Genomic DNA, 27,099 nt, shown 5'->3' on the forward strand with positions numbered 1-27,099 from the left:
TGCCACAGGTAGAGCGCGAGAGGTTGGAATAGGAGTTCTTTGATCTGAGGTAGGGTACAGAGCTAATGATGAAGATCACAAGGATGTTTACCGAAATGGTCATGTTTTTCCCTGAGTTTGCTTCGGATTGGGCTCAGATAACCCGTTAATTGAGCATGATCAAGACGGATATCAGGCAGTTTGTTTCCACCCAGCGGTATGATTCTTTGCAAGAGTTGCAGGAGGTCGCTAGACAACGTGAGCTTGAGACAGATCTTCAGTTGAGGGAGCAGAGATCAGCCCCGACTTAGTTGCAGCCAGCACCGAAGTGGTTCAAGACCGTTAAGTCTTGATCTGGGGGACAACGAGGCCGTACTTGTGGGAATTGTGTTAGGGTTCATGAGGGAGCATTCTGATTTTGTAGTTTGTGCCGCAAATGTGGCAAGAAGGAGCACTATGCAAGGGATTGTCGCTAGTTAGGCCAAGTTCAAAGTACAAGGATTTACTATTATTATGATCAGGTTAGCCATATGCAGGTTAACTATCCACTGATTGCCTCCAAACCGGCGAAAGCCCCGACACCATCAAAGTTGAGGATCACTGATGGACGTTAGGGGAGAGCGGAGCCCCCGAGGGGTTGAGGTCGCACTTTTCAGATCACTGCTAAGGAGGTTAAAGTAGCACCAGATGTGGTGACTGGTATGTTTCTATCCCTTATCTTGATAATTATGTTTTATGGTATGCTTATTTTTGTGCCTCTGTTAGGTACATTCCTAGTGAACTCTTTGCCTACTTTAGTGTTGTTTGACTCAAGTTTGAGTCGGTCCTTCGTATCTTGATCGTTCAATAAGGAGTTCGATATGACTATTGGGGAGTTGGAGTGTCTATTGTGAGTTTCTATCAGCAATGAATGCGAGGTTTCTGCTTCTTTAATGTATCAGGGTTGTGTTTTGGAGATATTTGGGGTACCTTTTCTGATCGATTTGATCCTTATTCCCATGGGGGATGTTTGTGTGATTGTGGACATGGATTGGCTGAGTCAGTTTGGTATTATGATCAATTGTGAGGGCCAACACATGGTAGTTCGAACGTTGAATTAGAGAGAACTGGTTATTTATGGAGAGGGCACCAAGATGGGTTCACGGTTTTGTTCTATAGCCAGGGCTTGACAGTATATTCAGCATGGGTGCACATGTTACTTGGCTTATGCGGTGGACACACGTGTTGGGGTCAGGTTTCAGTTTCTAATGTCCCGCTTGTCAGGGAGTTTGCAGATGTATTTCCGGAGGAGTTACTCGGTGTGCCTCCCGAAAGGTAGTTCGAGTTTAATATTGATCTTGTGCCAAGTGCGGCTCCGATCGCCAAGGCGTTGTACCGCTTGGTATTGCCTGGGATGTAGGAGATGTCATCTCGGTTGCAGGAGCTGCTAGGCATGCAGTTCATCAGACCAATTAGTTCTCCGTGGGGAGTGTCGATTTTGTCCGTCAAGAAGAAGGATGGTTTACACCGGATGTGCATTGAGTACCGAGAGTTGAACAAGTTAACAGTGAAAAATTGTTATTCCCTTCCGTGGATTGATGACCTCTTTGAACAATTTCAGGGTGCATCTTGGTTCTCTAAGATAGATCTGAGGTATGAGTATCATCAGGTCAGGGTGAGAGAGAAGGAAGTGGAGAAGGTCGTGTTTCAGCCTCGTTATGGACATCATGACTTTGTGGTGATGTCGTTTGGACTTACCAATTCATCTGTGGTATTTATGGATTTGATGAATCGAGTATGCAAGCCAATGCTCTATCATTCAGTTATCATATTTATTAATGATATCTTGGTATATTCCAAGACCGGAGAGAAGCATGATGAGCATCTTCGCGAGCTTCTGGTGGTTTTGAGGCGAGATCGGCTTTAAGCTAAGTTCTTGAAGTGCGAGTTTGGTTACGAGAGGTTCAGTTCCTTGGACACCCCATTACCCAGGATGGGATATTGGTCGATCCGACCGAAATTGAAGCTGTGATTTAGTGGGAGGTTCCAAATCTCCCTCAGATATCTGGAGTTTCTTAGGATTGGAAAGGTACTATCGGAGATTCATTCATGATTTCTCCAAGATTGCAGTACCCGTCACTCATCTGACGAGGAAGGGGTGGATTTTCGGTAGGGCCCTGAGCAGCAGTCAGCATTCGAGACCCTTCGGCAGAGATTATGTGAGGCCCCGATTTTGACCCTCCCAGAGGGAATTGAGGATCGTGGTATTCTGTGATGCTTCCATCATTGTTTTGGGGGCGGTCCTCATGCAGAAAGGATGGGTGATAACATATGATTTGTGGCTGCTGAAGTCGCACAGGATGATATATCCAAAGCAGGATCTTGAGTTAGGGGCAGTGGTTTTTGCCCTCAAGATTTAGAGGCATTATCTTTATGGGGTCCGATATACTATCTAAATGGATCACAAGAGTTTGGGGCACATTATGGATCAACTGAACCTGAGCATGAGGTAGCCCAGGTGGTTGGATGTAGTCAAGTTATGAATGTGAGATCATTTATCATCTGGATAAAGCGGATGTGGTGGCAGATGCTTTGAGCCACAAGTTGGTTGGGCCTTCAGATGGGGTATCGTGTATGAGGATATTAGTAGATTACCCACTTTTGGGATTTATTAGGGAGGCTCCGGCCGAGGGTGTTCGCGAAGAAAACTGGAAGATAGAGAGGATCATGGGTGAGATCACCAGATTTATTCCAGATAGTCGTGGATTATTGACCCATGGTGGTTAGGTATGGGCTCCTATGTTTGGTGGGGTCAGACAAATTGTGTTAGAGGAGGATTATAAGTCTTTCTTTTCTATCCTTTTGGGGGCCACCAAGATGTATCGGGATCTGAGATTGAGCTATTGGTGGTCGTGTATGAAAAAGGATATCGTCTGGTATATGGAGAGGTGCTTGACCTACAAGATGGTAAAGGTCGATCATCAGAGGTTGCATGGAAAGTTGTAGCCTATGGAGGTTCCCATGTGGAAAATATGAGCAGATTTCGATGGACTTCATCACCAAGTTGTCGAGGACTGCAAAGGGTTTTGATGTTATTTGGGTCACCATGGATCTATTGACCAAGTGTGCCCATTTCCTAGCGATTCAGGAGAGTTCTTCAGCCAAGACGTTGGCCGGTGTGTATATTCATGAGATCGTTGCTCACCATGGGGTTTCGGTCTCTATTGTTTTATACCGTGATGTTTGGTTCACCTTTCGTTTTTGGCAGAAGTTCCATGAGGAACTGGGCACGAGGTTGCACTTTAGCACAACTTATTATCCGCAGACCGACAGCCAGAGTGAGTGGATAATACAGACCCTTGAGGATATGTTGTGGGCCTATATTATTGATTTTTGTGGTAGATAGAACTCCTACCTACCTCTTTTGGGAGTTTTCCTAAAACAACCGTTTTCACTCCAACATTGGTGCTCCGCCTTTTGAGCTCTAGTATTGCCAGAGATGTCGTACCTCGGGTTGTTAGGGCGAGGTTGGTCACAGGGTTATGGGGCGGACCGAGGTGGTCCTTCAGACTACGGATACGATTCAACAGATCAGGAAGATATTAAAGGCTGCTTAGAGTCGTCAGAAGAGCTACGCCGACCGATGCCGATCCGAGTTGGAGTTTCAGGTCGGGGACATGGTGTTACTGAAGGTCTCAACTTGGAATGATGTGATTCACTTCAAGAAGAGGGGGAAACTGGGTACCCGATATAGTGGGCCATTCCAAATTATTTCCAGGGTTGGCAAGGTGGCGTACAGATTGGATCTTCCTATGGAGCTCAGTCAGATTCACAACACTTTCCATGTTTCGCAGCTTTGAAAGTGCATATTAGATGAGGATGTAGTGGTGTGGTTGGATGATATTCAGGTTGATGAGCGCCTAAATTATGTCGAGAGCCCTGTAGCTATTCTGGAGAGGAAGGTAAAGATTTTGTGTAGCATGGAAGTGCCTTTGGTAAAGGTACGATGGCAGCATCGGAGGGGCTCTGAGTGGACCTGGGAGCTTAAGGCTGAGATGTGGGAGCATTATCCGTAGTTGTTCGTTGCAGCAGACTTTGAGGACGAAGTCTAGTTCAAGTGGGGGAGAGTTATAACATCTCGATAATTCAGGTATTTCTAAATTCATCCCTTGGTTTTTAATGTATGTTATTTTGGCCCTTGGATTGGACGAAAATAGTCATAGGAAGCCCTAGTGGAAAATTTTTAATTTTGGGGCCAGGAGGAGTACCCTAAGCGTATATGTGGGTATGATGAGCGTACTAGGTCACACCCTAGTACGCTGGGCGTACATGTATGTACGCCGGGTGTAGTCATTTCTGAAGGAGACCCTAAGTTTTAGGGTTTGTAGGGTTATTTAAGCATCCTTATGGATAATTTATCCCCACCTTTTCGACCTCCAAAGTCTTAGAGTCATTCTTGTAAAACCCTAGCCCCCTAGAGTGAGATTGATAGCCCTAAAGTGTGTTCTTGGTGTTTTAGATGAAGGAGAAGTGCATCAGGAAGCTTGGAAGCTTGAAGCAAGGATTGGATCTGGAAGTTTGGCTCTCTTCTCCACCATCTAAAGGTATAAAGTTGATACCTTTATGGTTTATTTGATAGATCTCATGTTTACGTCTTCTTGTGTTTCTTTTTGGTCCCAAATGCTCCATCTTGAGCATGACATGCCCTGGATGTTTTGAGTCGTCCTTTCAGACCCTTGGAGGGGTCCTTAGTCATAAAAATGTGGTCCCAATGGCTAGATTTGTCCCATGCTTTTGGTAGAAGGGTCTTAATGGAATAAGACCTTGTATTAAGAACTTTTGGACGTGTAAATTCATAAAGTTGGAGACTTTATGACTCTAGGGTGCATTTGGACCATGGATCTGTAGTTTAGGCTTAAGTGCTTAAGCTATTAAGCACAAAATAATACTTTTGGATCTGTGAGGGTACGTCCTATGTAATGGGGATTATGCCCCGCATACTCGATCAGCCACCCCGATGTGGGTCAATGCGAGGCTCGATGTATGCCCAACGTACGCCTTTTATTGGATTTTGGAATTTGGGTTTCAAGTTTTGGGCCACTTTTTGCACTTAAATGCTTGGGCCCTTATTGGAATATCTGAGTAAGGGTGTTTTGGGGCAAGTAAAGGGTTGGAACTGACGATAAGGCCCAAAAAGGAGTTTGGGTCCAATTAGGAAATTTTGGGTTAATTATGGGTCTTAAATAACCTCGGGCTTTTAGATCAAGAATTAGTCCTAGGCCTTGGTCTAATTAGGGAAAGGGTAAAATGGCCATTAGCCTAGGTATGGGTTATTAGTCAATGATGGTAATCGAATTATTAATTGGGTGTTTATTTGTTGTGATAGTTCGCGATTTTAGTGAGCTAGGAGCCGGAGGTTTTTAGTGCGATTCGTCAGTGTGAGATGAGTTGTCCTCAACATACTCTTGGGTCGAAGGCACCAATGTCGCCCCTTTGGATTGTTATCCTGATTTATTGTATGCTCGCTATACTATAGTGATCTGTTAGACCTGTATGACTGCTTGTATATGCTAGCTATGCTTGATTATGTTATATGTGATGGTTAGTTGGGTTGAGGCGGTCTTGCTGTGTGCAGAAGGCTAATAGACCCAGTGCGGCCCGGATAGACTGAAGGTCTGTGAGGCGTACCAGTCGGGCCGAAGGCCCGGAGAACGGTCCAGACATGCTGAAGGCCCGGTGCGGTGGTCCAGACATGCTGAAGGTTTTGTATGCATGTTGTTATTGTTGTAATATATATGATTATGTATTGTGGTGGTATTTTGGGGAAACTCAATAAGCGTTGGGCTTATAGTTTTAGGTTATGTTTCAGGTACCTCAGATGATCGTGAGAAGACAAATGCTTCATCGTGCACCTCGACATGTTATGTTTTGTGATTTTGGGAAAAACTTTGTTGTTAAACGTGTTTTGAAAACTGCAATGTAAATAATTATGATTTTGGTTGGTTTGAAAAGGTTTACTTTTTTACGAAATTTTATAAACGTTACGGGGAAGCAAGCTCGTCTTCTTCCTACAACAGATCATGTTCAAAATGGGTAAAAAGATCAGCTTTTTGTGTGACGATTTGAATTTCTTGTTCAAATAAACCAAACCCTAACCTAAACCCACATCTAAATCAAAATCGTTTTCTTGCTTATCACATAAAATACCATCATTGAAAGAAAATGCAGGGTTTTCAGATTACACATTTTGGTTTTTAATCTTCTTGTGATAAGTAGATGTATGAAGCTTCGATTCATTAACTTAAAGAAAACAAATAGACGAATGTGATGTTTTCTAATATGTCATTGCAGGTTCTCTCTCTAGACTACACACCTTTTGGTCTCTACAATTCTTGAGACAGAGAGAGATGTGGGCCCTTTTATTTTTTTATTGTTTAACTAAATAAATAAGTATTAGATTTAAAAAATAAAAGAAAAATAAAAAATAAATACCCTAATGGTGTTAAAGTTATTTCAATTTAGTTAGGAAAAAAAAAAAAAAAAAAAAAAAAACCTAGGTCAAAATGACCACGGAGCTAAAAAAAAAATTGAGGTTTAGATTAAACCTTAGAAAAAAAAAATTATGTATACCAAATGGATTATTTTACAGTTTTGTCTATTAAACGGCTATATAATATTTTTAAAATTGTCCTTTTTTAACATAATAATTTCGATTTGCTTGGTGATACGACGATATCTTAAGGTATCCATGGATATGAGGAAGATATTGATTTGGGCTAATTAGAGGATGTAAATGGACAAGAAAAATCGTATTAATTGGGCCTCATCCTTTATAATAATACCCCGAGGCCCAAATGTGTTTGCCTCCCGTTAATCAATTCTCTTACCCTCAATCCTCTCTCATCGTCTTGATTTGGATCTCATGTGCAGATTTCTACACGAAAAACAATATCAAAGAAATTGAACTGAAACGGACACGATACGTTCCGGTGGTTCTTGTTTTTGAAAACATAACATTATCATCCATTTAAAGTTACAAGGTTTTCTTACTAGTCCCTTATTTTCTTTCTTATAATCACAAACTACCCCAAATTATTTTTTTCTTCATTATGTGTTTGTGAATCTTCCAATTTACCCCCTTGGCTTTCATACTTTGTATTTATTTTAACCTTGTTTATTTCTCCTTCATTTTAGTCTCCATTTCACAACATTTAACTCCAACAATTTGATAAAATGTCAATTTACACCTTTATAATACATTCTTATATCGCAATGGTCTAAATCAAAGAAATTTTATTTTATCGTCTTAAGTATTAAAAAGTCTAGTTACGAATTGTGTTCTTAAGCTTTTTATGAAAGCAAATGGAAGGGGAAGTGAAGGAAAATATGCATAAAAGTCACGTGGGATTTTCACGAAGGGAAGGGTAATTTACACAAACTACCTTTTGCCCTTCATCAATTCTTCATTTTCTAAAAATATAAAATGATTGATTCAGTGACGAGTTTAGAATAAAAATCCACGTGCTTCACTATTTAAATAAAATCGATATAGATAATAGAATATAAAAAAATGCTAGTAGCAGGTTGAGCCGTAATATCGTACTAAGTAAAAATTGTTGGAAAATAACTCATTAATTTAGTCATCGTACTATTTTGTAATGTTTTTTTTTATGTGTTGCGTACAATTATAGTATGTATTGTAACATTTGTCATATGACATATCAGGTCTCTAGGATTAATTATATGTAGTATGATGGATATGACATTTGTCCATAATTCGAGGGACCAACTATGTGTGCGTCTAATACTTTCCATAAGGTGTAAATGATCAATTAAAACACATATGTGAGAGGACACATGTTTCATGGAGAGAACATGATTATTTATTTTTCACTTTCAAAATCCTCTCTATAAGAACACTATTATCGTGTGTATCATTCTATCCATCAGAATCAATAACTTAAACACCATTATGTGAAGTGGAAGAATCATAATATGAAGTTAGTCATCTTCAACACTTCTCCAAGTAAGTTTTCTTTAAATCATTTAGGGTTCTTGATGTTTATTCAACACTTCTCCAAGTAAGTTTTCTTTAAATCATTTAGGGTTCTTGATGTTTATGTATAAGTTGATGTTGGATCATCCACATTTTAATATTAGTATTACACTATAATTTCAATTTTGGTTTTTGATTCGTGATTATCCTTACCCACTAAATTTGAAAAGTACGAACCCAAAAATTCATCTTTCGATTCTTTTCCTAATCTTCTTTTGAATCGTAAATACAACATTACAACAAGACTATGTTTGGGGTTCATTTCTTGAGAAGACATGAATTTAACTAAAGTGATAAAAAAAGAAGAGAACTTAAAGCAACTTTTTTTGGTCAATATATTTTTCCTCATAAAATAATCTCATTCAAGAGATTGACATTAAAACACATGGAATTCAATAATTATAATACATTTTCTTTAAGTTAGGTGGTCCATAAATTTTGATGATTAAATAAATGAGGTTAATATTCACATAAGGAAGGAATATGACTCATTTATGTATAGTGATTCCATCACTTGTGATCAATCAAGTAAGTGGAGTGAAGAAATGATTAAAGATATTTAATTTGGTATAAAAGAAAGACGTTTTGCGTATTTGCTGAATTACCAAAGGGTTTTTTCAAACATGTAAGATGCAAGTCAATCCTAAAGAGCAAGTTGGACTCCAATAATTACATCGAAAGGCATAAAGCTCGATTAGTCATTAAAGGGTATTCATAAAAGGATATCAATAAATGTTCTTATCCAACTTCCTTAGGATTGTAATGGCCATCATAGCTCATTTTTATTTAGTGTTGTAGATCAAATAGATGTCAAATTATTATTCTTAATAATGATTTATACGAAGATGTATACATGACCCAGCCGATAGGTTTTATTTCTAAGGGTCAAGAACATCTGGTGTTTAAAATCATAGAATTATTATATTGTAATGTTCCAAAAATTAAGACCAAAAATTTTCGTTTTTAAATTAAGAAAACTATTATCCAAAATATCATCATAAAACCCAGGGAGGAACAAAGTGTATCAAGAACATCACAAAACATCAGAGTAACATAAAATGTGGGACGAGATGGTGTGTGCACTGCAATCATCCCGAAATCTTCTCCTTCGAACCGGAATTACCTGAAAACACAAACTGAAAACCGTAACCACAAAGCTTAGTGAGTTCCCCAAGATACCATATATAATACATAATAAACATATAGCGGGCCCCACCCGTCAGCGGGCCCCGCCCAGCATCGGACCCTGCCGGTGTACATATAAACATATAAATAGATAAACACATAACGCATGCAACAATCACAAAGATAAATAGCATACAGAATGGACATTGGGCCCCTCCCGGTAATCATATAAACATATAAACGTATGCAAGAATCATGCATACATCTACCATTCTAAACATATCAAACCATGGGCTGGCATTGGTGCCTTCGAACCACTAAACACAATGAGGAAACTCACCTCTAGCAGTTCAAATGCGCAAATGAATCTCGGTTTGCTGGTTTGGATAAATCTCTACGCTTACATCATAAAAATAATACCCAATTAATAATTGGATCTTGACCCACATCAAGAATCTAAGCTACTTGACCAATATCTAGGGTAAAAGACCTTTTTACCCTTTTCTTACTTAGCCCAAAACCAATTCACCACCAAAAGCCCAATAATGGCTCATCATCTTAAATTAGCCCAAAACCCCTCATGGGTCTAACCCAAGAAGGCCCAATTTCGTAAATGACACCCAAGGCCCCAAATGGGCCAAAGCATAGTAAGGCCCAAAAGTCCAAACAACACCTCACATTGTGACCAACCCTTGATCACATCGTGAGACATGTCCGATACGAATCCGAGACTCACTCTTGACTCAGACGACTCAACGGGGATGCTAACTCATGCTCATGTCGTGAGAGCTTATCTATCACGTCGTGATAACAATTTGAAGCCAAAAACCACCTTTCTAACATTCTTAATCCATTCAACACTCAATCTCACCCCTTATAGAAGTTAAATGGGACCTTAATAGTCCATAAAAATGCTTGCTTTATGGACATGCATGCACCATTCATGTCCTTTCACTATTTTAGGTAAAAAAGTGCAAATATGGCCTCAATTCCTCATGCAAGCTCTAATACTCCACCAAATCCCATATCTAAATGATATAAGACTCAAAGGGCCATTTGAATCCATAAAGTTGCTAACTTTATGGATCTACTCGACTCTAATCAAGCCAAAACATAAGAAAATGGGCCAAAAACCTAGATCTAGCCATGAAATGGAGTAAAGATTGAGTCTTGATACTTATAATGGTCCAAACAAGATAATAACTGATGATGATAATCCCAAGCAATTTCCTACCCAAGATGCTTCTTCTTCTCTCCGTTTTCCTTCCTTTTAGAGGGCAAGAGAGGTTAAGGATGGGTAACCCTAGCCTCTAATTCTCTTAAATACCTAAAATTAGGGTTTGGGGTTATTAAGCCACTCTCATGTCGTGAGACCTTATGTCTCACCTTGTGAGACTCTAAAGATGCAGGTTAATAGGTTAATGGGCACTTACGATGCGACCCCCAAGATCTCACATCGTGAGGACCCTCAAAATGCGAGAATGAATGAGTTTTTTTTTTTTTTTTTTTTTTGGAAAGGGAACTTCCCTAACGAGGGTTTCCGGGCCAGCTTTCGCGCACCGGCTAATCCCCCGCTGCAAACATGAGGCTTTGCCTCATGCCCTGGAGTCACTGCAGGCGAACCTCCATGGCCACAAGGGCTTAGTAGTGCGAGGATTTGAACATGGGTCAATAGGTTATCCACCATATCTTCCACATGCCTTACCAAGTCACCACAACCCAAGTGGTTGAGAATGAATGAGTTTAGTACCTTAGGCTTCCGAATGTTATATATATATATATATATATATATATATATATATATATATATATATATATATATATGCTAAAACAAACGTCGTATCCATGGTATCTAAATTCGTCAAAGTCATAAAGAGGAATGACTTCATTAAGAACCAACTAGATCAATGTATATACCTTAAGTTAAGTGGGAGGAAATTTATCATGCTTGTTCTACATATAGATGAAATTATATTAGCAAATAAATAACATGATATGTTGATCAGAACACTTACTATCACATCACCTCGATATGAACATTCTATAAGAAGCCTCATATGTAATGGGCATATAAATATATCGAGAAAACTAAAGGATTTTAGTATCATTACAAAAGGTATATATCAAATATGTAGTAAATAGATATAACATGCACATTGCTTCCCTTTAGTTGCTTCCATTATTTAAGAAGATACTTTTGGTTTACTTCAATACCTAAAATACAGAGGCAGAATGAGATCAAATGGCTTCAATAGTTTATGCTTAAGTAGTTGGAAGATTTATGTATGCCCGACTTTGTAATGGTCTCAAAATCACTTATGTTATTGGTATCATATGTCATTATCAATCAAATCACGATCTAGATCATTAAAAAAAGATGCCAATAAATTATGTGATTATCCATGAGACTAAAAATTACAAAATTGTTTATACACTAAGTGATAACTTATAATTGCTATGATTTCAGACTTTGACTTTGCAACATGCAAAGATAAATAATCATTATTAGGATACATATTTGTGCTGTCAATTGGCCAAATATTATGGAAGAGTCCTAATTAAAATTTGAAGACTACATCAACTATGATGACAAAATATGTTGAAATATATAATGCAACCTATCATCTAATTTTGTTGAGAAAGTTAATTACAAGACTTATAATTATAAATTCCATTTTAAATCTTTTAAAAGAAACTTTATTGCTATAACATTTCCCCTATAATCTTTTTCACTAGCAATAATGAAAGTGGAGTGGGGATTTACCTCAATACAAAATACTTGTTCGTGTGAGAGCAAGTGGGGGATAATGATATTTGTATCGAGCACATCAATAGTAATGATATGCTAGTGGATCCAATTACAAAAGGTATAGCACCCACAATATTTCAACATGTCGTTGGTATGGGTTTATGGCTAGACCTAGTATAATGTAATTATAGCATAATGCTTTACTAAAATTTTTATTATTCAAGTACTTGATCATTATTCCTCCATAATACGTAATTTGTCTATATTATTAACTTGTGCACACTTACTTATTATATATAGAAATGTAATGCATTACCACTTAACAATAAAGTCATTTGGCTCAAATTAATCGTAAGTTTCATATAAAGTACCAAAGTATGATCAGCCGGGGTCCCGTGTTTAATATGGAACGTGAGGCTGTACTTTTCTGCTCTTGGTGTTTATATGAAACAAGATGAATGTAACTCGACCAAGAAAAAAGAACATGTATACAAATAATCACTAGACTAAGTGGGAGAATGTTGGAGAATAACCCATTAATGTTGCCATCGTACTATTTTGTATTGTTTTTTTATGTGTTGCGTACAATTATACTATGTATTACAACATTTTCCATATGACATATTAGGTCCCGAGGATTAATTATATGTAGTATGATGGAGATGACATTTGTCCATAACTCGAGGGACCAATTATGTGTGGTTATAATACTTTCCATAAGGTGTAAATGATCAATTAAAACACACATGTAAGAGGACGCACGTGTCATAGAGAGAATACGATTATTTATTTTCCACTTTCAAAATCCTCTCTATAAGAACACCGTTATCGTGTGTATTATTCTATCCATCGGATTCAACCACTTAGACACAATTACGTGAAGTGGAAGAATTATAATATGAAGTTATTCATCTTCAACATCAAAGGATATAATGTTCTTTAAGTAAGTTTTCTTTAAATCATCTAGGGTTCTTGATTTTTATGTATAAATTGATCTTGGGTCATGCCGATTAATCTTTCAAAAAAAGTTCATAAGTCCTTATAATTGTACCATATGAGGTTTTATATCTTGAAATATGCTTACAACTATATCAGAGATCACTAAGGGTCGAGGCGGACTGACGGGAAGAGGTCAGAGGCTACTGATGATCGAGATGATGGTAGTTGTCTGACTTATTGGCATTATCGATAACTCGACCAGTCTTGTGCCCTTGCATGTGTTAATAAAGCAAGATGGTGGAGGATGAACGAAACAAGGCCACAAGATCCCAATAGGAAATATTATTGGCATAAAGCTCCTGATGAAAGCTCCTGATGTCTAAAGGAGATTTCGGAACCTCCCACTGCATAACCACCTCAATTTTGGCCGGATCGATAAAATCCCATCCTGGTTAACAAGGTGTCCAAGGAACTGAACCTCTCATAACCAAAACTCGCACTTTGAGAACTTGGCATAAAGTCGTTCCCGCATCAAAACTCCTAATAACTCCCAAAGGCGATCCTCATGCTGCCCTTTGGTCTTGGAGTATACCAAGATATCGTCTATGAATATGATGACCAAGCAATCGAGCATCGGTCTGCAGACTCGATTCATCAGGTCCATAAATACTACATGCGCGTTAGTGAGGCGAAACGGCATCAATACAAACTCTTAATCTCCATACCGAGTCCGGAATGTGGTCTTCTCCATGTGCTCTTCCCTAAACCTGACCTGATGATACACGGACCTCAGGTCTATCTTGGAGAATCAAGATTCCCCCTGCAACTGATTAAAAAGATCATCTATCCTCGGGCGTGGATAACGGTTCTTCACCGTCAACTTGTTCAACTCCCGGTAATCAATGCATATCCAGTGTGAACTATCCTTCTTCCTGACGAAGAGAATCGGTACTCCCTATGGGGAACTGCTCGGATGGATAAACTGCTTGCCCAACAGTTCATGCATCTGTGATGACAGCTCCTGCATCTCTGGTGGTGCCAATCGGTATGGCACCTTGGCGATAGCGGCCACACCTGGCACTAGGTTGATCCTAAACTCGACCTGCCTCTCCGAAGGCACTCCCGGTAACGCCTCCGGGAACACGTCAGCAAACTCCCTGACCACTGGAACCTCTGAAACTGAAATCTGATCCTTGACCCGCGTATCCACCACATATGCTAGATAACCCGCACACCCATGCTGAATATACTGTCGAGCCCTAGCAACTGAACAAAACCCCGATCCCAATCTGATACCTTAGGCATAGATAATCATCTCTCCCCCAATTGGGGTTCGAACCACTACCCGCGGACCCTCACAGTCGATCATGGCACCGAAACGACTAAGGTAGTCCATACCCACAATCACACACACATCCCCTATGGGAATCAGAATCAAGTCGATCGGGAAAGACACCTCGAAGATCTCCAAATCAGATCCATGATAGACTGAAAAAGCAGAAACCCCGTGTTCGTTGACGATAGAGACTCGCAACGGACACTGTAGCTCTCCTACTGGCACACTGAACGCCCTACTAAATGTCTGAGAAACAAATGACCAACTCGCCCCCGAGTCAAATAATACCAAGGCAGGTAAGGAGTTCACTAAAAACGTACCCAATCACAAGTACAAATAGATATGCATATAACATATATAATCAGTAAGATAAGGGATAGAAACATACCATAAACCACATCTGCTGCTACCACGGCCTCCTCGGTTGTGAGCTGGAAGGCGTGTCCCTAAGTCCTCGGGGGCTGTACTCTACCCGGTCTCCTATCTGTAATCTGCAGTGTAGCTAGCGTGGGAGCCTGCGACGACTTGGCGGCGAGTAAGTGACAGTTGGCCTTCAAGTGGCCAACCTGATCACAGTGGTAACATAGCCTCATACTCGGAACCGAGGTGGGCTGGCGGACTGGCACCCGTTACCTACTCGAAAAACCCCAGAATAACCCTTGCCACACTTTCCACAAGTGCGGCCCTGCTGACCCCCGGTCCTAGAATCAGCGGTCTTAGACTGCTTTGGCGTCAGTTGTGATTGTGTTGGGGTCTGCCATTACTCCCTCAACTACAACTCAATTTCCAACTCACGCCGCCTAGCGGCCTCCTATAACTCTAGTAAGGTGTCACACCATTGGGTAGAAACAAAGTGAAGGATGTCAGTCTTGAGCATGCTCAGATAACGTGCCATCTGAGCCTACTCAGAGGAAAACTCCAGGTAGAACATTGCCTTCTCTGTGAACATGCGGGTGATCTTCGTCACGGACTCCCCATCCTGTCTCAACCCCAAAAACTCTTGAGCTAAACGTTCACGCTCTACCCGTGGAATGTAATGAGCACATAACATATCCCTAAACTACTCCCATGTAACTGCAGCTCTCTAATTATCCGAGTACGATGCAATCCTCAACCTCCACTAGTCCTTTGTCGTGGACCTCAGCAGGTTCAGGGCAATTCTGATCTTCTGGTCAGTAGGATATAAACATGTAAAGAAGCACCCCTCCTCGTTAAAAACCCACCTTATGGATTTTATGGGGTCCCGAGTCCCATCAAAAGTAGGGGGCTTCTTGTTATCGAAGTCCCTGCACTGAAAAGCCCGACTGGCTCCTCCCCCTGCTACCATTATAGCTGATGCAGCTACTAAGGCACCCGTCTCTGCAAGGGTTGCGTAGCACTTGTTGAAATACTCAACCATGGCAGTGTTGATAGATCCAAACATCTCTGGAAGCTGTGCCCGGAACAAAATGGCAACCTCATCATGTCGGATCTCTCGAATCCAGGCATCTAGCTCATCCATCCCCATCTGACCAACAATCTCGGGTACTATCGGTCCCTCCTGACTGCCATCTCCTGATCCTAATCATGATCCAGCCATAAAGCGCCTCGTAACCACCATTCTAAAAACATACTAGGAAGATATAAGATAATATGCATAAATAACAAGGAACCAGCTCCCAACTAAACCCTAGGGGTTGTGACTTGCTACGCATATGGGTCCTATGCTTTCAGTAGTACGAGCCCATACTACCTTCCACACCTACCCATATTTGTCTCAAGTATCATCACAACACCCTAATAATATACATATGCATGGTGGTCTCTCAATCCTCACTCCTAGAGGAAGGCTAAATATCTCATAACTAACCTACTAGCCTCACACAACCCACCCATGAAACTTCCACCAACCCTGCAACACTCATGTATGCTAGCCATACATAATGCTGGACCCTATAGACTTTTGAATACATGATCCTACCTTAAGCCCTTCATCAAACAAGAACAAGAAATAAGGCCAAACCAAACATTCTTAGTCTATAAGATCTTAATTATGTACGGTCGTGATGCATACACTAAGCAACTACTGTAATGATGTCAATTTCATATAAGGAAAACCCTAGGCTATCAGGTATCATATAATCAGGCAATTCGATCATGCAATTCCTGAAGATCCCTTGCCTAGTACTAGCATGTTGTTCTATCATATCATAATATCATATATATGTATGGTATTTTGGGTTCTACTTACTGGCTCCGGTTGATCGCACCCTCTACATCCTCCTCTAATATTTTGAAAACCATTTGAAAATCTTTTCCTTGATTTGAGACTAGATTCAAACGAGTGTTCCTCCAATTCACTCAAACCAAGGCTCTGATACCAACTTGTAACATCCATAAAAATTCATACAAAATTTAAACTTTTTAAAACATTTAAAACCAACACTTATTACAAATTTGTTTTCAAAATAGTATAATATCAGAGTATCCCAGAAACAAAGTCAAAAAATATGAGGAGCTATACGATCACGCATTTGCCTTCCCGTGATCATTTGAGGTACCTGAAACAAAACTGAAACTGTAAGCCCAAAGCTTAGTAAGTTCCCCCAAAATACCGATACACATCAAATAGCACATATACAAATAACATCATGTAATGGGTCCATAAATTTACAGACTGGATTACCCCTGGGCCTATAGTGCGAGTATGGCTTGCCTTCCAAGTCCACAGCTCACATTTGGCTTGCAATTGAGCCCACAATACAAGGTTGTCTTCCATGTCCGACCCTCAACTCATATATGGAGTGCTCCTGAGCCTATAGTATGAGTCTGGCATGCCCTGCCCGGCCCTCAGATCGTATTTGGAATGTTCTTGAGTCCTCACTATGAGTCTGGCATGCCCTTCCTGGCCCTCACTTCATATCTTGAATACTCTAGGGTTTGTTGGCTACCGCACATCGCAATACAACCTCAACCCATCCCACATAACATGTTGACATATAACATAACTAATGCACATACAGATAATCAGATAGTAACACATGTAGTCCTACAGATCTACCAAACCGACATAACAACTAGCATGCATAACTAACTTATACTCAACATATCACCAACTACTAGGATATAAGATCTAATGGGCCGACATTGGTGCCTTGGACCCCTTATTATAATGAGTATAACTCACCTCGAAAATGTCATACTGAAGTGATAAGCTCAAACTCTCGAATTATAGCTACGGACTCCACCACCTATATTTACCATAAGATCGTTTCCATAAATTTCTATTACTAAAATACCCCCAGAAGTCAAACTAATCCATCCTTTTTCAAAGTCAAGGTCAACGGTTAAGGTCAACAGTCCATGTTGACCCAACTCATCGAGTGCAGCTCACTGACTCGTCGAGTCCTTCTAGAACACGAGAAATCATGAAACCCCTGGTTGACTCGTCGAGTTTCCATACAACTCGTTGAGTCCACGCGTGTTCACAAGTCGAGGAAATCCTAACTAACTCGTTGAGTTTTCACGCTGACTCGCCAAGTTCATGCAAAACCTTCAAAGGCTAATCTTCATCGGACTCGCCGAGTCCCTTTAGTCCTTTCTCCATTCAGATGCTTATAAGCCACCCCAAAGCTCCATATTGTAGATCTAAGTTACTAGGGCATACTTCCTACGTAAAGTTGCAAACTTTACGTACATGCAAGGTGCTAATGGCCAAAATCAAGTTAACGAAGAGGTTGTAAGTGAGGAAAAGGCATTATCTTGCTAAAGGCTGAAGCTTTATGGCTATAAGAACCAAGATGAGCCTAGATCTGAAGTTGCAATTTTAGCTCATGGCCAATACCCGAAATAAATCACCAATCATGCTAAAACGACCTTAATATTAAGTACGAAGAGATCTAGATAGAAGGAAGTTCAAGGTAACAACTTGTTACCTTCAAGTGATGATAAAATGGAGTAGAGTTCAAATCCACAACTTTTCCTTGCTCCAAGATCCTTGATATTCAAGCTCTTCTCACCAAGATCCACCATCCAAGCTTAATAACACACAAATATGGAGAGAAAACATGATTTAGGGTTTCTGAGCTCAAAGGGGGTTGTTAAGGAGGCTAATGACCCTTTAAATATGGTGCAAAACCCCAGAAATTAGGGTTTCATCCTCCAGCTCCAACTCGTCAAGTGGTGTCCTCTAACTTGTCGATTTGGACACTTAAGACACACGACCAAATCCGTTCCTACTCGACGAGTCAAGGCATCCAACTCGTTGAGTCGGCCTTTAAAAATGGAAATATAAGACTGTAAAGTTTATACCTGAGAGTCGAGGTGTTACAAATATTAGCTATATGAGCTACATAAACCACATAAGCCATGCATACAAACATATAAGGATGCCATGGACTCCCTCTAGTGACTTATACCTATGTATCATGGGCCCCCTCATGCTCTTTACCTAGAATTCCATGGGCTCCCCCCATGGTCTAATATCCAACTGCCACGGGCTCCCCCCGGGGTCTTCCATCCAAGTATCACAAAGACAACTAGCATATCATACATCACATACGCAACTTGTATACCACATACCGCATAGACAACTAGTATAGCACATACCACATAAACAATGCATATAAACATATAAGGATGTTGTGGACTCCCTCCAGGGTCTTACTCCAGGATGCCATGGGCTCTCCCCCTCCCCCAGGGTATTATACCTATGTGTCATGGTCTCCCCCTCATGGTCTTTACTTGGAATGTCATGGGCTCCCCCCATGGTCTAATATCCAACTGCCACGGGATCCCCCCGAGGTCTTCCATGCCTAACCAACAAAGTACTAGCACATTCTCATATATACTAGGCATATTAATAATGATTCTACAATAATCATCTCAACTAGCTGAATGGGCCGACCTTGGTGCCTTCGACCCATTGGTATGGTGAGGAGACTCACCTTGCACTGTTGAAGTCCCACGGATAAATCCCTGACTGTTGGCTAACCGATCCTCGTACTGTTACTCATCAAGACAAAACCCAATTAACCATTTGAGTTTCAATACATAACCATAAATCTACACTCAGGGTAAACGGATCATTTTACCCCTAACCTAGCTTGGTTCAAAACCAAGACCCAAACTCACACACCAAAGGCCCAAAAGCCTAATAATCAACCAAGGCTAAACATATGGCCCAATTTTTCAAATTGGACCCAAACCTCTATATGGGCTTACCTTAAGGTCCAACCATTTATTCTAGTCGAAACACTTGGCATTCCAATGGTCCAATATCTCATAATCATCAAGCTCAATTATGGCCCACCTATGGCCTAATTTTCCAAATTAGGCCCAAACCCATCACATGGAACTTACCCTAAAGCCCATCCAAATATTCTAGTCTATATACTTGTTCTTCGATGGCCCATCGATAGCCCAATCACCAAAACCCAACAGAAAGGCCCAACTCAAGGCCCAAACAAAATTAGGGTTTTCACATAAAATGACGATTAGGGTTAAGTGTTATTAGGCCTGGCAATCGTGTCGTATTCGGGTTGGCGTGTCGCGGGTTGGTGGGTCAAAATATGCCAACCCAACACACGAACCATTTAAATATACAAGTCACGGGTTGGTGGGTTTGGAACATAAGCCCATATATGACCCGCCAACCCATTTATTTATACGGGTTCACAGGTTGGCGGGTTCGTGGGTCAGATTTGGGTTCGTGGGTCCAAATTTTAGACATTTAAGTCTTAAACATCCAAATGAAAATTAAAAACATTTATAGAAACATGTTACAGACTTAGCCTTAGAGGTTACGACTTACGACCTTAGACTATCCACCACGAGTTAAAATGTCAAAATAGTCAAATGGTCTATGAATCAATGGTATATAGTATATAATACTTATTAAATATTAATACTTGATATATAAATACATTTAAAAATAAAATAATTTTTTTTATTGAGAATATAAACGGGTTGGCGGGTCAACAAGTTTATTTTTTGAGAAACCCATATATGACCCGTTTAATAAACGGGTTGGCGGGTTGGAGGGTTAGCGGATTGAAAAACTCAACCCAAACCCATTTATTTCGTGTCGTGTCGCGGGTCGTGTCGAGAATTTCCAGCCCTAAGTGTTATTACTTAACCCATTAAGGACTTAATCCATTAAGGACCTAATTCATTAAGTCCATTACTCCACTAGACCAAATATACAATGTGGTCGGGCGTAATTCAAAATTCCAAATCCAACGGTCCAACGTGGGTCCCGACAAATCCATACTCACATTCCCAAAATTAGGGTTTTCTAAACGTTAATTAGGGTTTCCAAACATATCACAAATCAATTACTCCAATAGTTAAGTTTTTACATTAATTGAAGTCTATCAAGTCGGTTACCACCCACTACCACCTCGTGTAGTGATGGTTGGCGGTCGTTCACGATGGCAGCCACCACCTCGCGGTGGTGGTGGTTATGATCTTAGGCCAATGCAACACCAAAAGCACTCCAAACATTAATCCAATGCACCCGAAAGCCCATAGCCATCGGAGATGGTGGCTAGTAGTGGCAGAATGACGACAACAAGTGGCAGCCACCATCTCATGGTGGTGGTGATGAGTTTTCTTCGGTTTCCTGGCCAAGAGAATCCATACAGCATTAGAATCATGAATTATGCACACACACACACCCACTCACGTACACAGCCAACCCCCTATGGTGGCTGGTGGTGGAAAAAGAGATGGCAGCCACCACCTCACGGTGGTGGTGGTGGTTGCTTTTCCGGCCAATAGCACCCGCCAAATCCACACTGAAACATACACACATACCTCCATGAATCCACTGAAACACGCTCCTAACATAACCACCCTCGAGGCAGCACGCGGAGGTTGGAGAACATTTGATAGAACGGACCATCTCCAAGGCGGCAACGACGATGGCGAGCCACAATGGCAACAACAACGAGGATGAATTGGGGGGTTGCGCCATTGACGATGAGGGACATGACGGCTACCGAACTCATTCAACCGGTCTCCCATGACCACAATCGGCTCGTAGTACTCGCATTTTTCGGCCATGCGAGCAGTGGCGGTGAAACTCAACGGTCCTTACCTGACTGAAGACGGAGACGGCTGGAGCATGGAGGTATAAGGGTGGCGGCTAAAGATGCATTAGGTTTAGCGTTAAGGTGTTGCAACAAGAGGGAAAGGTGGCACCGGGTTTAAATCCCGCTCCATTCAAACTTATTCACATTTTACACATTTGGTTCCTCCCCATGAGATCTTTTTCAAATTAAGGCTACAATTTATAACGCAGCCCCTAGCATCCAAGATTCTTAACAATTCAATTCCCAAAAGTTACCATTTAAGCCTCAACATTCCAAAATCCTTTCAATCTATGTCCATTAATTACCAAACACCCCCTGACTTCTGAAAATCTTTATAAAATAAATCCCAGAAATGCACTTTAACCCATGAAAATCCAAATTATAACATTTGGCTCCCCGAAACCAACACTCCGCTAAATATTATTGATTTTGGCTACAATAATATAAAATAATTATAAAAATTACAACTCGGGGTTTTAGAGCTTATTATTTATTTAATTTCAAACGGGATGTTACACGATTAAACTTAATATACCAAAGTACATAATTTTTTTTCTAGTGAAACCTGATTTGTATATATTTCTTGCTTTTGAATCAAAGTGATTTTTCAAACAGTTATAATTTTTAGTTTAGGTAGATGTTATATAACATTATGTAACTTATTTATAATATTATTAGAAATAATTTGAAAAATCATAGGGGTTTTAAATGTATGTGGTGAAAGAAAAATAATTACTTTATCAGTCCAAATTGATCCAAATTCAATTCAACTCAATATACCCAACTACATAACTTTTTCTACTAAAACACGGTTTGAACCTAAAAAATCTCGTTCAAAACCATTTTTGGAATTATAAAACCTAACTGGACACTTTTCAATATAGAAAATCTCACCAAATAATATCCTCAAAATCCTAAAAAAGGTAGAAATAAAGAAGTTCTCATGGTTTTGTCCATTTGAAACATTTCACAACTTTTCCTATTTATAGAAGAGGAAATGTTCTCTTGTTTACTCTCAGTATCGATGTAGGATGAAGACATTGTAATAGAACACATTTTCTTGTTTATAGAACATTATTTAACTTATATAGAATATTATTGTAAAGAAATTTAAAAGTCATGTGAGTTTCAAATGAATGTGGTAAAAGGAAAAAATGCTTCTTGTATAAGTATATTAGGCGAATGCACGCACGTTACATAGAAACACCTATATAGTTGAAGTTTTTACAAATATATGTTTTTTTAATATAACAATAATGTTGTGGTTAAATTTGATATAATAATTCATATACCAAATTGATATAATATATTGATTATTTTGAATTTTATGATAATATATACATCTATTAGAACTACATAATCTCAATTGTTTGAATGACTTCTACCCGCAAGTTACACATGAATAAAATTAAATATAATATATGGTTTAATGTTATTTATAGTTGTTGTTATTGTTAACTAATTTTTAAAAATTTATTTTCTTAATGTTTTAATTTTTATCATTATAATTATTTAAAACATCAATCATTATTTTTTGATTTTAAAGGTAACAATATAATCATTTATATAGAGTTATTTTTAACTATTGTTCTTGTAAGTTTTTTTAAGCTATTTATTTGGAAACTTTTAACAATTATAAAAATATATTTAAGAAATATTTTAGTTAAATTGAGATTGCAATTTAGTTTTTTTTACATTTATCACTGTAATTTATCACTTTTAACTATTTACAAAATATTCTTTGGTTTTTTAGTGGAACTGAAATTTATATTTAAGTTGATATTGTAATGCACAGAAACACCTATATAGTTGAAGTCTTTATAAATATATGTTTTTTTAATATAACAACAACGTTGTCATTAAATTTGATATAATAATTCGTATACTAAATTGATATATTATATATTGATTATTTTGAATTGTATGATAATATACGCATCTATTATAACTTTGTAATCTCAATCGTTTGAGTGACTTCTACCCGTGAGTTACCCATGAATAAAATTAAATATAATTTGAGGTTTAATATTATTTATAGGTGTTGTTATTGTTAAATAATAATTTAAAATTTATTTGTTTAATGTTTTAATTTCTTTCATTATAATTATTTAAAACATCAAACATTATTTTTTGATTTTAAAGGTAACAATATAATCATTTATATAGAGTTATTTTTAACTATTGTTATTATAAGTTATTTTAAGCTACTTATTTGAAAACTTTTAACATTTATAAAAATATCATTAGGAAATATTTTAGTTAAATTGAGATTACAATTTAGTTTTTGCATTTATCACTATAATTTATCACTTTTAACTATTTACAAAATATTCTTTAGTTTTTAAGTGGAACTAAAATTTATATTTAAGTTGACATTGTAATGTTATATTTATGTTCATAATTTAAGTAATTTGTCCAAACTGTTCAAAGGTTGTAGCTTTAAATTGATAATGGTTTACATTTAACATCATATTAAATGTAATAAGTTAAGTATAATATGTTAAATTGTAAAGACATAACTTTATAAGTAGAAATAAAGATATTATTTTAAAACTGAAATTTAGTTTATTTTTTATTACACTTTAGGTTTGGTATTAATTTTACATTATTAACCAACTTATAATCATTATTAGAAAGACACTATAATTTATCACTTTTAACTATCTACAAAATATTCTTTGGGTTGTTTAAGTAAAACTAAAATTTATATTTAATTGGACCCTATAAAGTTATATTTAAATTAATAATCTATGTATTTTATACAAATTGTTCCAAAATTATATCTTTAAAATGATAATGGTTTACATCCAACAATATACTAAAACTAATAAATTAAGTGTAATATGTTATAAGTTCAAAAACATAACTTTATTAGTAGAAATAAAGATATTATTTAATATTGAAATTTAGTTTATATATGATTACAATTTAGGTTTGATATTTATTTAACCTAATTAACCAAATTATAACTATTATTAAAAAAAAATTGAAAAGTCATGGGAGTTTCAAATAAATGTGGTAAAAGAAAAAATATATGAGAGTTTCAAATGAATGTGGTGCAAAAAAATATGCTTCCTTTATAAGTATATAATGACTAAATGTAACCCCGCGCGTTGCGCAAAAATGCATTTAAGTGGTTAAAATAATTATCAGAAAATCTAGAAATATGTTGAAATTTATATTTTTATTCATGTTTTGGGCATTAACCGAATTATCTAATAACATAAAAATTCATCAATTTATATTTTGATACTATCTAATATAGTCCAAACCTTATAAACTTACTTTTACTTTTATAATCACTACTAGAAAAAAAGACCTTTAATGACGTGCTTTTTACGACACGCGATAATTAACGATACGCAAAAGGACGTGCCCTTAAAATAGTGTCATCTCTCCAAAAAAATTTAAGGATTTACGTCACGCTTTATTGCGTGCCCTTAATTTAGGGTCTCAAGAAAAAAAATTAAAAACACGGAGGGCGTTTTATCTTAAATGCGCGTCGTCTGTACCTGTCGCTTTATAATTTTAATGAAACGCGCTTTTAGTAGACAAGGGTGGAAATGAAATCCCCAAAATTTTGAAAACCCGCCTTTTTTTTTCTATCTTCTATCTATCTTTCATCTTCAACCTAAAAAGGACGAGCATTGCACTCTTGATTTCCCTAACTCTTTCTCATTTTCTTATTCAAACTTGAAAGAATCGAAAAAAAAAATCTACCAATTTTGAAGCCTAAAGAATCACAACAACCGACTTCATTACATCTTCATCTTATTCACATTACCACTTCGAATCTCCTACCCTAATTTTCCCTCAGCAACAATTCTAGCAGCTTCGCACACATGGCTCAAAAACCCAGATGGGGCGAATTGGAGGAAGAAGCTGATGGTGGTGACTATGACTATTTGTTACCGCCGAAACAGGTTATTGGACCCGATGAACACGGGTTGAAAGTACAAATTCAACGACGAAGGTAATCGGGTTAAGATTACCACCACCACACGCATCCATAAAATCGCTAATGCTCGGCTGAGCAAGCGTGCCATGGAGAGGCGTTCTTGGCCTAAGTTCGGTGATGCCGTTTAAGAGGACGTCGGCGCCAAACTCACCATGGTTTCTACCGAGGAAATCATCTTTGAGCGACCAAGGGCTCCAGGTACGTCATCCCTAGATCTGAAATTTCAGATAATTGTAATAATCCTTTATAATTATTTATGTGAAATTGTTAAGACATATGTAGTTGAAGATTTAGGGCACTAATTCTTGATTGAAGTGACCGATTAAGATGAACGCATTCAGTTCTCTCTTTTTCTTTTATTTGACAAGTTCCACCACATATGAACTTCATATGTGGGTTGCCCTGTTGCAAAGCTTGAAGGATGGGGACCTAAACGTGGGAGGAGAAACAAGAAATAAGTTTGATTCTCTGTATCACAAGGCAATTGGAAGCATTTAGAGCTGGCTTTAATCAGGTCATCATCTTTTTCCAACATTCTAATATGCTAAATTGTTTATGGAATTAGAAAATATACAAAATAATTTTTTTAAGCTAATATTTTATCTTATTACTATCAGGTTTTTTAGGCTTCAAGTTTACAAATATTTTCTACAAGTGAGTTGGATTATTTACTCTGTGGGCGTAGATTCATTCTTGAACCCTAAGTTGACCTCCTGAGGAAACTAGAGGAAAAGTAGCAGGTAGATTCATTCTATATCTTATATATATTTTTGTTACATGGGACATGGGTGTTTGAGTTTTCTAGGGCTATTTTTGACTTTTTCTAAAACTCTAAGTTCTACTCTTGTTCTAATGACTAGCTCTGCTAAAGCAACAAGGTGCTTTTGCCAAAGTTCAGATAAAAACGGCTCCTGTAAAGGAGGAAGTTCCACCTTTGCTTGGAGAAAATGGAAAAATTGAGGTTTCAGATCATAAACTTGTTACTACATTTAGATTTAATGTAGAAAGATAAAATAATTGTGGGCGCTTTAGGTATGGCATATTGATGGTGAAGAAAAGACGGAATTACCCAAGGAGGATATTGGAAAATTTTATAGTGGAGATTGCTATATTTGTCTTTACTCCTACCATTCTGATGAAAAGAAAGAAGATCACTACATGTGCTGTTGGATTGGGAAGGATAGCATCCAGGTAAACTAAAACCATATTATTTCTTTTCTTTTTTTTTTTAAGAACAAAAAATCTTTAATTGTGTATTTGGGATGAAGACTTGTTATGTTGTTTGATCACAGGAGGACCAAAAAACAGCTGTTCAACAAACTACTTCAATGTTCAACTCTATGAAATGCCATGTATGAGGTTTGTGTCTAAAGATTACTATTGTATTATTTTTTTTCTTTTTATAATGAAATGATAGAAATAGAATGATAATTTATAAATGTAATGCAAATTCCTAATGAAAGAACAGGTAAAGATATAATAGATGGTGTGGTTGTTGATGAGGAGGCAGTTGGGAGTGGCGCGAAAATCCTCCATGGTGAAGCTGCTCTTGCCCATTATCTATCACAACACTTAATAGATAACTTAAAAGGTTCCATCCTATTTTTGATTTTTGATTAATTAATTAATTTTTGATTAATCTATCACAACACTTACAGGTAACTTGGAAGGAATATTTGCCCCTGGTTGGATAGGATATGGGAATGCTTATGCATCCAAAGAAGCAGATGATCAAGCTATGTCTGGTTATTGTACTATTGCACGCTTATTTCCTGGGTAATTTATCTTTTTTCTTTTATTTAAATTAAAAAATGATAATATTATCAAAGTGTAATATGATTAAATTATTTGTTTTTAATCTTTAGGTGTCACTTACCTAAACTCGCTGAGCAGGTAGTAATTGCT

The 27,099-nt window shown here is 38.0% G+C and overlaps 1 long non-coding RNA gene and 1 pseudogene across 1 annotated transcript; one reads left to right on the forward strand and one right to left on the reverse strand.

Annotated features, from left to right (window-relative positions):
* Positions 1–21,118, reverse strand: part of LOC145030506 (cyclin-D3-3-like) — a 37,820-nt pseudogene extending 16,702 nt beyond the window's left edge.
* A 4,708-nt stretch (positions 21,119–25,826) lies between these two features.
* LOC145029435 (uncharacterized) lies at positions 25,827–26,555 on the forward strand. The gene is made up of 4 exons (XR_013676537.1): positions 25,827–25,934; positions 26,055–26,155; positions 26,227–26,385; positions 26,487–26,555. It is a non-coding gene; the product is annotated as an uncharacterized LOC145029435 (long non-coding RNA).
* The last annotated feature ends 544 nt before the right edge of the window (positions 26,556–27,099 follow it).

This window comes from Lactuca saligna, chromosome 2 (genome assembly GCF_052625555.1).
Source record: "Lactuca saligna cultivar CGN05327 chromosome 2, ASM5262555v1, whole genome shotgun sequence".
NCBI lineage: Eukaryota > Viridiplantae > Streptophyta > Magnoliopsida > Asterales > Asteraceae > Lactuca > Lactuca saligna.